General features: G+C 29.4%; 1 pseudogene; it reads left to right on the forward strand.

Moving 5' to 3' along the window:
• LOC113376741 overlaps positions 1-15,677 on the forward strand; it is a 35,042-nt pseudogene extending 19,365 nt beyond the window's left edge.
• The last annotated feature ends 316 nt before the right edge of the window (positions 15,678-15,993 follow it).

Below are 15,993 nucleotides of genomic sequence, written 5' to 3' on the forward strand. Positions count from 1 at the left end.
AATAAATTTTCTTTCCTCTTTTTTGTCACAGAATTATGTCACAACTTGTATATCTGAAATACTTATTATTGTATTGATAGAACAAATATGAAGGATGAAATACCTACGGGTAAAAATCCAAAATGAGAAATGCTATGTACACATATATATCTACTGAAATATATTTATTTATTATTATTATTATCATATTATAAAAACTGTAAATTCTATTTTATATCTTCAATGAGTTTGTCTGTGTGTGTGCTTCTTATTAGACGGAGGTCTCGCAAACGTTTGATAAAAAATGTCTAGTTTATTATTCCCGCATTAAAATAGTTTAAAAAATAGTAAAACTAGCGGTGCATGGCATCGAGCCGTACTAAAATTTTTTTTTAAAAAAAAAAAACTAAAATATTGTGAAAACTTTGAAAAAAAAATTTTTTTGTGAATTTTGAAATTTATGAAAAAAGCCTTTTTTTATTTTGAAAATGTTTGAAAATTTGTGAAAACGGAACCCACAGAACTGTAAATAACATTTATACTTATTATTAAAATCTCCATAAATTATCTGATAATTTGATGTACATATGTCTAATAATCATTTTTGATCTCCAAATGGCATTTATTTTTACTTCCCCAAAAATAATCAGTTCTTCATTTCGTTAATAAAAATAAAATGTCTTTTAATCATTCAAATCGGACGCTCCGTTATCTCAAAAACTGAATTACCATTTTTGGCACTTTTTGCTCCGTAGAAAATTAATCAGCACGTCTCCTCATCAATACGACTCGAATGTTTTTTGAATTATTCAAATCGGTGTATCCGTGTTCTCGAATCGTCAACGAAAATTAATTTTTAACATACATCCATGTTTTCTAAGGTATGCCAAAATGTTCATAAACTTTTGAAACGTAAAAATATATAAAAAAATGGATTTTCTGTTATTACTATAACTTACCCTACGGTAAGTTAATAATAAATTAGTTTTATTTGATATATGCTAATTTGATTTGAATATTAAGCAATTTAATAAAACTTATTTCGTTGCTGCTTTTATGTAAAGAGTCAATAATTTATATATTAGGTTTTGTTTTGTGACTTTTTGTAATTTTAGTATATTATAAATTTATTCCTGAAAACATGTGATATTAACTGTTATATTAGCCGCCAATTAACATTTTTTTGAAAATGCTAAAAACTACTAAATATTCTCTCAACTTCTTTTTATTATTTGAAAGTACAATCCTTCTGATTAATAATGGAAAATAATTTAAAAAAAACTAAAGCCAAGACTAAAAGAACTGAATATTGTTAGAGCAAAATTTGAATATAGTTAAATAATGGACGCTGTATGTAAAATGAATGCTTTTTCACTGTGGGTTACGTACCAAGATTTTTTTTAAAATTATTTACTAAACAATTATATGAAAATCAAATTTTGTCGTAGTAAATAAATGTTCTGAATACCAGAGAGTATGACTCGTTGGTAATTAATTTACCACAATTCTTATCTTTTTCAAACATGTATGCTAAAAACTTTTTCAATAAATTTATATAACATCAGTTAATGATTATTTTTGCGGAACAGATAAAAGATTATCACAATGACTGTGACGTACAATTTCCGGCTCAGAGAATAGAATCTTGTTAATTAAATTGACTAATAAAATTTGCTTCCAATCGATAATTTAAATAGTTGGTTCTTTGGATATGTAAATTATTTGTTTTATTTTTAATGCCTAATTAATTTATATCGTTATGTGCGTAAGCTTGTACATTTATCGTGACATGTTGAATCGATTAAGCGGTTTATATTTAGGTCTTTATAATCATTATATTACAATCATGTACCAGGCACACACAAATAATGCTGACTGTATCAAACTAAGTATTCGTAAGACACCAGATAATGAAATTTATTTTTAAATGACATTTTTGATAATATATTTTTTAATAATCAATTGCTGTAAATGCATTTATGTATCTCTGTACAACTTTTATAATTGCAGTAGTTTTATTTAAAAAACTGGAATGTAAATATTGCATCATGTGGTTTTTAAATGCCAAGTCTATCCAGAAAATGGCACTTTAGATAGTAGATAAAAATCTGAGATATTTGATGGATTATAGTTCTTGAGACGTAGATGTATCAACTTATACCTCACAATATGTTGTATTTTTCCATCGATGCTCTGCCTTATTGAAACAAGGAAAGTGAAGGAATAATTTTGTTTGTTTTATTATTATAGGGTCAAATATTTTTTTATAATATAAGTTTTTTACTCTAGCATTTTTTATTTATCTATACTTAAATTAAATGTTATATTTTATTGTTTAATGTTTGGAATGAGCAGTGAGGGAATTTATCATGCCTAAAACTATTTGACGGACACATAAAAAAGTTTACCTGGAACAAAATATAAATAATATATAATCGGAAACGTTTTATATATCAAATATATATTTGGTATACCCGTTCTCCAATCACTGGATTTGCATACTATTTAGACATTCTATATATATATATATATATATATATATATATATATATATATATATATATATATATATATATATATATATCATAAAAAATTAGCTATATTATAAAACAGTCATGTTCTAGCATCTTTTTTGCAAGGTGATATCATGTCTTTTTTTTTAAATTTTTATTGGCCTCCGCTTTACAGCATTTTTAGCCATCTACATTATTTATATTATTTTTCAGCATATACTATACAATTCTTACATATATATTTCTTATACATATATCATTTATACTATTTCTTCTTATATCCGAATCTTCCATTCAATTTTTTTTTCAACTGATTTTCATTCTTTTTCTTGTTTTTCAATATGTTCTTCTCTTCTTCTAAATTAAACTTCTTTTTTTTCCTTTTTACTTCTAATACAATCTTTTCTTGTATTCTACAAATTAACAATTCTTAATCTAATTTAATATTTTATATTTTAATTCTGGTATTGCTGGAGATTCGATCCGAATTTCTCCAGCGTGTGTGTCGAGAACGCTACTGAGTGAGCTATTCCCGCCACTATCATTTCTTGTTCTGCATTTTCTGATTAAAATTATTTAGTTATGTCTTGATTTTTCTTATGTAAGTTTTGAAATTGTTTTAAAACTAATTTTAGTGTTAAGATTTATTTGTGCCCTGGTTGATTTGCTGAATGATGACACAAATCAAAAGTCGAAACGTTTCATAAATAAAAAAATGTTATTTTTCAACTCTTTTATTTCGACGAATGGGCTAACATATTTGTAGCTAAATATAAGTACCTAGCAAAAAATTATTTATTTATGTAGCTTTATTCTGCAATCTGTTTTTTATTAACAATAAGCAGAGACTGCTTATTATAAATATATTACAATATAAACTCGTCGTAGCAAAATCGCTCGTAGAAGCGAAATTATACTGATTCCATCCGCATAATAAATTAACGTCGAGACACGTATGGATGATGTACTATTATTATTGTTATTCAAAAATATATATTACGACTGTTTCATGGGCAACATAATTTTCGTTCCGCTCGTTGAAAAGGTCTTAGCCTTCAAATTTAGAGACTGATTTTCACGTAAACTTTTGTAAAGTAGAAAAATAGCAACAGTTTGGCACCAGGTATACTTTGACCTTGGCCAGCTTGATATCAAGCAGTATGATATCATATTGTCACTTCAGGTTATAGATCTCAAATATGATCTCAAGTGAACATCGCTGCCATGGGCATTGCTGCAACATGCCTATGCACATGACTATTAGATACACATCTCTAATATAATGTATACATTAAATGGGATTAATTTACTGCTGTATTGCCCTCTCGTGAAAATGCTAGGTTTAAGATGTTCAATACCAGCTTTTAGTACACGCTGTTTAAATATATAAAAAGTCATAATTTGGCACCAGGCATCATTTAGTATTTTTTTGTATATTGTAATATTTTTTCATGTTATATTTTTTTGCTTACTTTTTTTACTTTACTACTGGGTAACGTAGACAAAAACTTGAATTTCAAAATATTTATAGACATAATGTGGATATGTGCGTGGGATACAAAGTTCTAACTTTAACATGTATTTTTGGAATACGGAATACGGAATAATTATGAAATGCTGGGGGAGTCGACGTTCTAAAGTCAAAGATATTTAATTTCATTTTAATTATATTTTTGCTCTTAGCAAAAAATGTAGAAGTCAAATTAAATATTAAATGGTTCGTTTAACCCTGAACCTTTTCATAATTAACCCTTTTGCTATGAAAGTGTTTTCCACAAGAGTGTCTCTGCTGTACCAGATGCAATGACATATTTCAAGATTTTTCATTATCAATAAAAATTGTTGAAAAATTAGAAATGTTGCTTCTAATAAAGTAAAAATTACAATAAAATTCAAAATTATCAATAGTTTAATTCACATAAATCTTGAAGCAAAGACCGTCAAAGAACATGTCGTCCATGGACGACACCCGTACACAAAACACGTTTTGCTAAGATGACCATACGTCCCGTGTTGGCTGGGACAGTCCCGATGTTCCGCCTTGCGTCCCGGCTTTTTCTAAAACCGATATTTGTCCCAGTTTTCGGTGTTTTGTCCCGGATTTTCAAAAATGTTTTGATTGCCAATATTTTTTCAAATATATTTTAACTAAACCGAAAAAATGTGCTCATGAATTTTAGCTCAACCCCTCCTCCCCGCTCTCACACACTTAAAAAATAAAAAAAAATGAAACCGTTCCGGATTTCATGCAAAAAAATATGGTCACCTTAGTTTTGCGGATGTCGTCCATGGACGACGCTTGTGTATATAGGTAGTCAAGTGGATGTTGCCCATGGACGGCACTCGTAATGAAAGAGTTAAAAATATTAAAAATATTAATTTTCAATTAATGTTTTTAATAAGCCTGTACTGGTTTCTTCTTTCTAACGACTCTACGTGACAAAAACACGTAAAGAGATTAAAAATTCAATTCATTACAAGATTTTCTATATATTTTCTGGGTTTCCGGTTGACTGTGCTACTCGAGTGACTGACTATCAGGTTTGAATCACAAATTATGATGAATTAACGATTTCTGTGAATTATGTCTATGCTAACTATTCGGTAACCGGTCGTCGCTGAGTCGCGTGTCGACCTTCACTGTAAAAATCAACTGAATCAAAGCATTTTATCGCGAACTTTGATGCATTTTTTATGGCAATTAGATTTGAGTTTCGCATTCTTACGCTTGTAATAATATGGATGATTAAATGCAATTTAAATTGATATACAACTCGCTTATCTTTATGACTATACTAAATTTGATTTACACTCTAATCAGGATCGATCAAATAGTAAAACAATAGTCAGATAAACGCTTAATGTTTTGATTTATATACTTGAATGAATGTGAATGTGGATGTCGAATGAATATTTTGTACTCCAATTATGGATAGATTTTTATTCGTGCTTTTTATGTATGATTACTTACACTTTTGACCTCAGCTACATATAATGAAACAAGGTTTTCAATTCTTATTACCGCAGTGTGGCTGAAATACGAGAACGGTTGACAGATTATGGAAAATCACTGGCTAGGATCGAATCATGTCTCCGGCAATAATATTGACATATCTCAATTACTGTAGGCGATAAGAAAATATATATGGGGTGTTCCACGATGTAACGATTAAGCTCACCTAGTCGTGTGGATGGAGTCGAGAGTTCGATCCCCGCTCTGGACAACCTGACATCGTGCAGTAGCGTTGTCTATGTTCTCCTAAAAATATAGATCAAAAATATATTTTTAATTGAAAATAGCCGATTTCGGGCACTACGGGGTGTAATGGCAATGGAAAACCTCTCACACTGTTCTTCCCTGAATCGAGTTGGAGTTTAACTCAGCAATGTCTTCAGACATTAATCTATAAAAATTAATGAACAAGAATGTATATTAAAATAGCATAGGAGCCAGCGGTGGCGATATCGTTAGAACCAACTAGTCCCGGGTTCACTGGTTCGATTCCCGCTACCGCCAAGCCTGACATCAGGCAACTTTAATGTCAAATTTCCACTTGAGGTTATAGATCTCAAATATAGCCTCAAGTGAAAATCGCTTCTAGTGGGTGCAGTTACATATATAATAAAAATGTCAGCAAATACTTCGAGTATAGATAATTAGTCATAACTGGACTGGACTACTGTGTTGCCAGCCATTCAAGATTCATATAATAAGAAAAGTCAAAACAATTACTGAATGTCCTAAATGTGACAGATTGTAATTAAAATAAAACAATAAAAAAATAGCATACGTTTTGAGTCTTGGTTTGACTCATCTTCAGCGCAATTTGCAAATGACATGGACTATTTGTTTTTAAATTTTGTATTAGAGCATGTATTAAGGTGCCACTAAATATTTTTTTTTTTAAATATTTTTAATAGCAACCAGAACCTTACGTCCTATGAGCTGTTGGGCTGAATCTTCTCCTTACTCCGTATTTTTTAGATGGTAACCCAATGGTTAATTCATCCATATTTGATGATTTTTGTTATTAGAATTAATCTAATAGGGCTGACTTTTTATTGGTGCAGGAATGCCGGGCAAGGGCTATTTTCACTTGGAAACATATTGTGAAAATCGTTGTCACTGCTGCCTGACAACGGGCTGCTCGAAGTGGGTATCGAACCCGGGACCTCTGAAACAAGTCCCGTCGCTCTTAACCGCTTAGCTACGGGCGAGCCCAGCCACTAAATATGAATAACACAAAAACATAAAATTAAAATGCTTTAATAACATTTTAGTAATCTTATTATTCTTCTTATAATTATGGCTGTATTCTGCAGTTATGTTCAGGAAGTTCAGGCAATATTTAACCGAGGGTTATTACGTGGAAATGATCTAGTAATTACTTTCATAGTTATTGCATATTAAAATTCCTTAGCGATTGAATTCGGTGGTATTTTATGTTTTTATTTATCTTTAAAAAATAATAAAATTTAGTGCTACATTAACAATGTTAGCTATTGTTAGTACACAACAGACAATTGGTGGGTTCGGCATACGGAAACGGGCAGGCGTTTCAGTTGTATAACGCTATTTGCGCCTCTATTTAATTTCCAGTTTTGTATTTTCATCATTATTTTGCTTTTTTGCGTTGAAATCATTTGTTCTTTAGTAGTCGGCGCATTAAGTTAAAATAAATATTATTCATTGTCTGTTTTGGGTGCGTTTTGTTTTAAAATCGCTTAAAAGTACTTGTGCGATGGCGGAAAGTGGGTATGTGGGAAAGTGAATTCTGATATTATTGATACTTTTTTACTGGTTCAACTTCTTTTTATGCTCTACTCACTAAATTGATTTACTTTCGAATTGTGTTATATAATGATTGAGATAACAATATATGTTGATTCCTCGGGAAAAAAACAATCATTGAATGTATTGTGTACAAATATTTATAAATATATCTATGAAATATAAAAAATATATAATATTGAAAAATTCTAAGCGGAATTATGTTACGAATGAAAAACATGCTAAAGTTTATAATTTATACAGAAAAGTGTTTTAACAATAATATCGAGTAAATTATGTCTTGGCCTACCATTTTAAACCTTACATTAGATGATGTATTTGTTGGCCAGGCATATCTTCAGTTCTTTTAATTTTATATTCGTTGAAATATTTAAATAGATATGCTCTTACTTACCTTAATGTGTGATTTACTTTCTATGATAGATTTATTCCATAAATTTTAAATAATTTTATAATCAAAGTGGAACTTAATTTCCAGTAACAATAATATCAAAGCGCAAATAATAATGATTACTAGTTACAGTCCTGAAATTCAAGGAAAATTGGAAAAACTCAAGATATTTATATGAACATCGAATTATATGTCGTTTTATTCGAAATTTTATTCTGCACATTTCGTCGAAACAATCTTCTTTTGTATCTTTTACTGTTTGGCATGTAGTTGTAGAACCTGTGTGAATATTTAGATGTTAAAATGCATAGTACGGATAGGTTTGGTAGTATTCGAACTATTTCACATTTTCACGAAGAAACCGTTAAAATAAAGTAATTATACTTTGTTAGAATGTTCTTAAAATTCTTAGTTTTTTCATATATTGCAACTTCGTATTTCGAACAATTTGACCTATAGGCGAGTTGCAGTTGCAGAACTTGAGAAATATTGGAAAATCTCGAGAAAATTATATGAACACACTTATCGAATTATATTCGTAATTTTATTCTGCATCTTTCATCCGTACCCTTTTAAACCTTGAATTATTTTTTTTTTATTTTTATTTTAATTACAATCTTTCACACTTAGGACCTTCAGTAATTATTTTGACTTTTCTTACTATATGACTCTTGAATGGAATGCAACCCAGTAGTTGTCCAGTCCAGTTATGCCTAATTATCTATACTCGAAGTATTTGCTTACATTTTTATTATATATTCAACTATACCCACGAGAGGCGATTTTTACTTGAGGCTGTATTTGAGATCTATAACCTCAAATGGAAATTTGGCATCAAAGTTGCCTGATGTCAGGCTTGAAGGAAGTTAGAATCGAACTAGCGAACCCGGGACTAGTTGGTGCTAGCCCACGTTCTAACCGATATCGCCATCGCTGGCCTACATTGAATTAAATGATATTTTTTTGGCCAGACATGTCTATTTGTTTTGGTTTTATATTCGCTGAAATATTTAAATAGATATATACTTTACATTTTAAGGTTTTCTGAACATTTTAGCATACTTTAGAAATAATGTAGTATGTGTGTATGTGTATGCATGTGTGTGTGTGTTTTCGTCGACGATTTCGAGAACACGGGTCAACTGATTTGAATAATTCAAAAAACATTCTATTCGTATTGATAAGGAGACGTGCTGATTGGTTTTTGGCAAAGGCAGGTCTAGCCGTTTCGGAGATACGGGCCAAAAAGTGCCAAAAACGGTAACTCAGTTTTAGAGCGAACGAAACGACCGATCTCAATAATTCAAATACATTTTATTTTGTATTGACGTAATGAAGAACTGATTAAATTTTTGAGAATGCAGGTCTAGCGGTTTTGGAGATCTAGTGAAAAAAGTAAAAAAAATGCCATTTGGCGGTCAAAAATGATCATTAGACATATGCACATTAAATTATCAGATATTTTACAGAGATTTTAATAATAAGTATAATTTTTGTTTACATTTGTATGGGTTGTATACCAATGCTGATCTACTATACTGCGACGCGGCGCCCGCGCGCTTCTATATTTCGTTTCTAAGCAGCTAAAGTATCGCGATTGCTTTGAAAAAAAGTTCAAAATTTGTAAAATATTTCAAAGTATAAAAAAATCTAATTTTTCAAAAAGGACAAATTATTTCAAAAATTTTAAAAATCTCAGAAATCGATTTTTCAGATTTCTAAAAGAAACTTGAATCGTTTTTAAAAATTTTAATTTTTGGTACGGTAAATTCCAGCAATTTGTCCTTAAGGCACGATGCCATGCACCACTAGTTTGTAACTTTATGTAAGATACTCATTCCATAAATTTAATTAATATAATAATCAAAGTGTAACTTAATTTTCAGAGACAATAATATCAAAGCACCGGAGATGGTCGAGCCGGAGAATAACAAGCAGCAGACAACGCAAGTGCCAGCAGCAGTTCCACCGAATGCGCACGGAGACCAAGCGGCTGATTCAAGGCGGGAATCACACACCAGCTCCGCGCCAGCGTCAAACAGGAGCTCTCAGGAGCAATCTGAAGAAGTTGAACTCACATTGATGCTTGACGCTGCTAACGACAATGCGGACACTGAGGTAAATCGATTGCGCAATCTGATCGAAATGTTTGTGTTTGTGTACGAGTTTGATAATAATATTGCCAACAACGTCTATTAGTAGAATTGTATTAGTTATTTATGGTTACGTCGCACTTGTGCAAGAATTTGTACTGCAGTATTTAAGTACTTGCGTTTGAAGAACGATCTTGTCAGTTTTTGGTTGTCGAAATAAAAATGTCGATCGTTTCAAGAGGCATTGCCTCAGTTTCGTCAATTGTGCATTCTGCTGAAATTCGAAGACGGGTAAGCAAAAGGACCCTTGTACGTCTGCTCTGCAATTTTTTCTTTTATTTCTTTTATTAAAAACAATCAGAACATTAGTTACATTCTATGAGTTATTTTGGTTGACATTAATTAAATATAATTATAGATAGTATTTATTTTATTTAATTTTTTAAGTTTTCTTAATTCTGGTTTGAGGAGCAGTCGAGCGACGTGTGAATTGGGGTGATTTTCTAATTTGTGATCATAATTAGTGGATCTGGTTTTTATAGTCTTTATTATATAGCATGTAGCGTACAACATGTTCTGTATATACACGTTTATGTTAATTTAGCAAACCCTTGTAAAAAAAGGCAGGAAATAATAGGCTTATTTATTTATTTATTATTATATAGCACCTTCAGACCATCATGCAAGTTTATTATAGAAGCAAAAATGATTGTCTCTGGACGATGTCAAAAAATGTTTGACAGCCTTCATTTAGAATGCAGTGTTAATATATGCCGTACTGTTAAAAAATAATTATGAACATTTTAGTGGTCACTTCATGCATATAATTAAAAGAAAATATGATCATTAGTCTCAGGTATTTTACGAAAAGTATAAATTTTAATTGTATCTAGAAATTTATAAATTTATCTACATAATTGGTAATATTATTATTATATTTTTTATAATTATTATTTTTATATGATTGTTATCGTTAAAATACTTATTAATTAGTTAACTAAAAACTTATAATTTAAAAACACTTGAAAATTTGTGAAACAAAATATTTCTTTCATCAAAATACCTAAAAATTTGTAAGAGAAAATACTTATATTGACAAAATAATTAATGACAATAATAATAATAATAATAATATAAAACTCTTAGTTAAAATATCATAAAATAACCTAAAATTTTGTTAAATAAAATAATTCTATTGTAAAAGTTAAAAGCTTATTATAATACTTATTAAATTTTTAAAAAATACTTGCAACAAACCAGTTATATTTAAAAATAATTAAAATTAACTAAATATAAATAAGTTTAAAGTAAATAAATTAAATAATAAATAAATAAAATAAATAAAATTAACTAAATATGAATAAGTTTATAGTAAATAAATTAAATAATAAATAAATAAGTAATAAAATAGATAATAGTTAATTAAATTATATTAAATCCGCAAAATATTGACTTGAGCCTTATTATAATATTATTATACCGACGGCTTGTAAAATAAATAAATAAATAGTCATTGACGGTTCCCGCTTTTGTTTATTATTTACGTTTCCAACGCAACATTGATAATATTTTTTTCTGATTTTTAATATAACAGTACAGATCGTTTTTTGTTTTCTCAGAAACAATATCACATCAAAAAAATTAAAACCATTCACCATCAACAATTTTTATATTGCTTATCACTTCATTTTAAATAGTATTTATTTGTCATCAAATAATGTTTTTAATACTCTAGTTAACCAAGCTACCTGATCTAGTCATTGAAACAAAAATGTGCGGTTCGAACGAAGATGTACATGAGACATATTTTCGATCGCCGTCCAGGTGTTTATTCCATTCCTTATCGCTGGATTTGGAATGGTTGGAGCAGGACTCGTTTTAGATATAGTACAGGTAATTGAATTTTTATCTTTTTTTATAAATTGTGAATGTTATGTATTACTTATTTAGCAAAAACATAAAAACTAGGCGATTTTAATAAATGATTTTTTTATAATAACTTTATTTAGCAATTATAAATAAATAATATTTCTATAAGCTAAGCTGATAATTATATTGATACTAAACTGCGATAAGATAGATCAATAACTATTATCAATACAGTAGAACTCCAATTATCCGAATTAATGGGGACCGGGACCCATTCGGATAATCAAATATTCGGATAATCGGAGTTTTTTTTTTAAATTGCCATTGGAGAGAAAAAAAGTTACGTTTTGATATTGCACTATTTTTTTATTGAATTAAATGAAAGAAACATGATATTTTCACATGTTTTAAATATAAATAAAATGTACTTATGTACAAGTTTAGAAATAAAAATCATTGTTTTTAAACATCTCCGTCAAATCAAAAAACAAACAATGTGCCTACACTGCTTCGCGGGTGGAAGAATAATAGCGCACTTAGACTTTTTTGGACAATTTTTTTTCTGAAAGTGATTCGGATAATTGGCGATTCGGATCGTCGGAGTTCGGACAGTCGGAGTTCGGATAATTGGAGTTCTACTGTATGTTGCTCAATTAAATGATTTTTTTCAATAATTGATAAACTATTGTATACATATATTTTATTTGAGAACTTATAATTATTTATATTACTTATAGTGTTCTATAAATGAAACATATTTATTTTTTATGTGGATAAATTTTAACGGAGGCCAAAAAAAAAAATTATTTCCTATTCAATTTTTTTTATTTGTATATTAACCATGTATATTAAAATATTGTTTAACTATTTAGCACTGGACGGTGTTCGAAAACATCACGGAATTGGTAATATTGGTGCCTGCATTGCTCGGCCTGAAAGGTAACTTGGAGATGACTCTAGCATCGCGACTTTCCACGCAAGCTAATCTTGGGAATATGGATACTCCAAAACAACAGTGGAGCATGATTGTCGGAAATTTAACACTCATACAGGTAAAATAATTTTAATTTTTTTTCAGTAATTCAGTAATTTTAATGGTTTATTAAATAAGGAAAAAAGGTCGAAAGGTCACCAGTGATTATCCGATTCGATGTTGGATATGTTTAGCTTATAGATGTAGTCCTGATGTGAAAAAATTTAAATAAGCCTATGAGTAATTAATTGTACATATTATAGGATTACTAAAGGATATCAAAAAGGGGCCGTTTTCTTCTGAGCCGTTCGATTCGAGCCATGGCTTTTATTAAATTTTTGGCCATAATGTTTGGGTGGTTCTGTATTCTATCCTTGTATCTCAGACTGAATTTTTCAATTTCTTCTTTAACTGTGTTCATTTCAAATCTGAATGATCCAACTAATTTGAGACATACTTGGGTGCGTTTATAATTTCTTTCAAAATCTTGTTTTGAAATCTTTGAATTATGGCGATGTGGATTTGTGCGCGCCGTTTCCCAAATCTGTATTCCGTACGTCCAAATTGGTTTTAACATGACTTTGTACAGAAGTTTGAATTTAATTTGTTCCATTAAATATTACTACTTTTCTTACGGCAATAAACTTCTATAATAGTTGGATATCATATATAAACAAATATTGTAAATGTTTTTAATTTATTTCAGTGCCAAGCCATTGTCGTAGGATTTTTGGGATCTGTGGTAGCCGTTGTCATGGGTGGAATCAAAAGCAACGCAGTAGAATTAGATCACGCTTATTTACTTTGCGCTAGCAGTCTCGTCACGGCATCTTTAGCGAGCTTTGTTTTAGGTTTGTAAACTTTTAAATCTACAATACAGATATGATTAATGTATTATGTATTAATGTTTTACACTTATATGTAGGCTTAATCACTGCAGGAGTTATAGTATTCTCCAGACACTGTAAAATAAATCCGGACAATGTTGCCACGCCGATTGCTGCAAGTCTTGGGGATATAACATCACTGGCATTATTATCATGGATCTCAATGTTTATTATACGAATCAATAGGTATAGAAAACGATAAAACGGATCAATGAACAATATTGATTTACATCTTGAACTTACAAAAATGTTAAAGATTTGATTAGTTTCTCGGAACAATAGGTTTCAAACCCATATCAGACTATTTTAAAACTAGATCTCCTAGGATTGATTTAAAGTTTTATTAAAAAAATTATTAATGCATTTGCATACATCATTATTTTTTGGAAGATTATCTATTAAAATTGAATTTATTGTACAAATCTAGTTAAATTCCAACACTTTGAGAACACAAAGTTTTGAAACAATTTTTGATTATCAGTTTATGATGAAATTTCTTCTCTTAATTTTATTTCAGAAGAATATAGTACTCGTGTTCTGATAAAATAGCCACATCACATACCCCATTCACATCTTTAAGTTTGTCATGCATTTATTTCTTTTAAATCTTTTAAAACATTTATATTTTTCATAGGTAATCAAGATTGGCTAGCACCTCTAATTATATCAAGTTATATTCTTGTTACGCCTTTGTGGGTTTGGATTGCGAAGAAGAACGAACACACTCGTGATGTATTATATAATGGATGGACACCAGTATTAACCGCAATGCTGATTAGCTCTGTAGGCGGTCTTATTCTAGATTTTATGGTATCTCGCTTTGAAGGGATTGCAGTCTTTCAACCAGTTATTAATGGAGTTGGAGGAAATTTAGTTGCTGTACAGGTACAATCACTTTTAGTGTACATTTTTTTAATTACTGAAAAGAAAATATTTTTGTATATGCTACTTACGTGCAATATTTAGAAAGTATGTTGATAATATGTATATATATATATATATATATATTATATTATATATAAATTTGCCGGTTGAAGAATGTCAATTTAATATTCGTACGTAAATATTTCTTTTATAAATATATGTACTACATTTTCAGGCTTCTCGTATTTCCACTGCTCTGCACAAAGAGTCTGAACTAGGAACACTTGTTGGAGGTGATGATGCCGTTATGTTTATTACGTGTTGCTAGTTTTGTGGAAGTGGTATGCATATTTAAAATTATTAATGATTTCTTTTCATACAACAATTATTCAAAGATTTTTTTAAATTATATTTAATAACTATATTGTAAATTATCATTTAATTATCAATTCATATTTACAGGGATGCATGCTAGAACAACTAGAGTTTTGATGTCAATGGTTATTCCCGGCCACCTGATTTTCATATATACAATAAACTACATGAAGTCTGGACATTCCTCCCTGACACCCTTGTTTGTTTTTGTTTATTTATGCGCAGCCCTGCTTCAAGTAAGTGTTTCAGTATAGTACTTATTCATTAATTCACTTGTTATTAAGTGTGGAAGTATTTTTAATAACTATTAATTTAATTACATTATAGATACTTTGATTTTAAGTAGATATGCTTATATAATGTTAAATGATAATCATTAGTTGCAAACATTCATATAGTATATTTCATAATGCTTAATATTTAATAATATATTTAAAATTAGACTCCTGCAATTATTTCTAACTATTATAATAAAAAATTTGTGTTACATTTTGAGGAAATGCTATTATCGTTCTGAAATGCAAGTTGTGGGCATTATTTCTTTTTTCTTATTATTTACTGATTTTATTATTTCTATATTTTGATGCATAATTATCCGTTATAGGTTGCAGCTTTATTATATGTTGCCTATATTCTAATACACTGGATGTGGAAACATAAAATTGACCCTGATAATTCTGCAATCCCGTACTTGACATCACTTGGCGATTTGCTTGGAATCTCACTATTGGCAATTGGTTTCCAATTTCTCTATTTAGTTGGAGAAAGAGATAGTGAATTGGTAGCAGAGACAGGAATGTAATTCATGCTACATAGTTAATACGAGAGGCATCTAAATAGTATTGTAATTATTTTTATACCCTTGCATTTTGTTCAAAATTTTATTAGCTAGTTTTGGGCTAAATACAACACACAAAGCTGGGCTAGTTGGATATCTTGTTGTTTTTTATGAAAATATATCATAGTATATTTTTTAAGCTAAGCTGTTGAACAAAGACGTCTGTATATTTTGTTATACTATATGAATATTCCCAAACAACCAAAAATATTTTAAGATGTTATTTTAGTTATAATGGAATAACACTTTAAATAGCATTGCTAAAGATTTCAAAACTAAATAGGTTTATTTTTTTACTGATAAACTCATTATTTTTCATACATATTATTAAATTTATTTTATTAAAGTGAGAGCGCACATACAGTAATAGTGTAAAAGACACATGTATTATAAGTATTATATGTGTAGAATGTATGTGC

The sequence above is a fragment of the Ctenocephalides felis genome, unplaced genomic scaffold (genome assembly GCF_003426905.1).
Source record: "Ctenocephalides felis isolate EL2017-DRISC unplaced genomic scaffold, ASM342690v1 CF-g0.4_SCAFFOLD_01886, whole genome shotgun sequence".
NCBI lineage: Eukaryota > Metazoa > Arthropoda > Insecta > Siphonaptera > Pulicidae > Ctenocephalides > Ctenocephalides felis.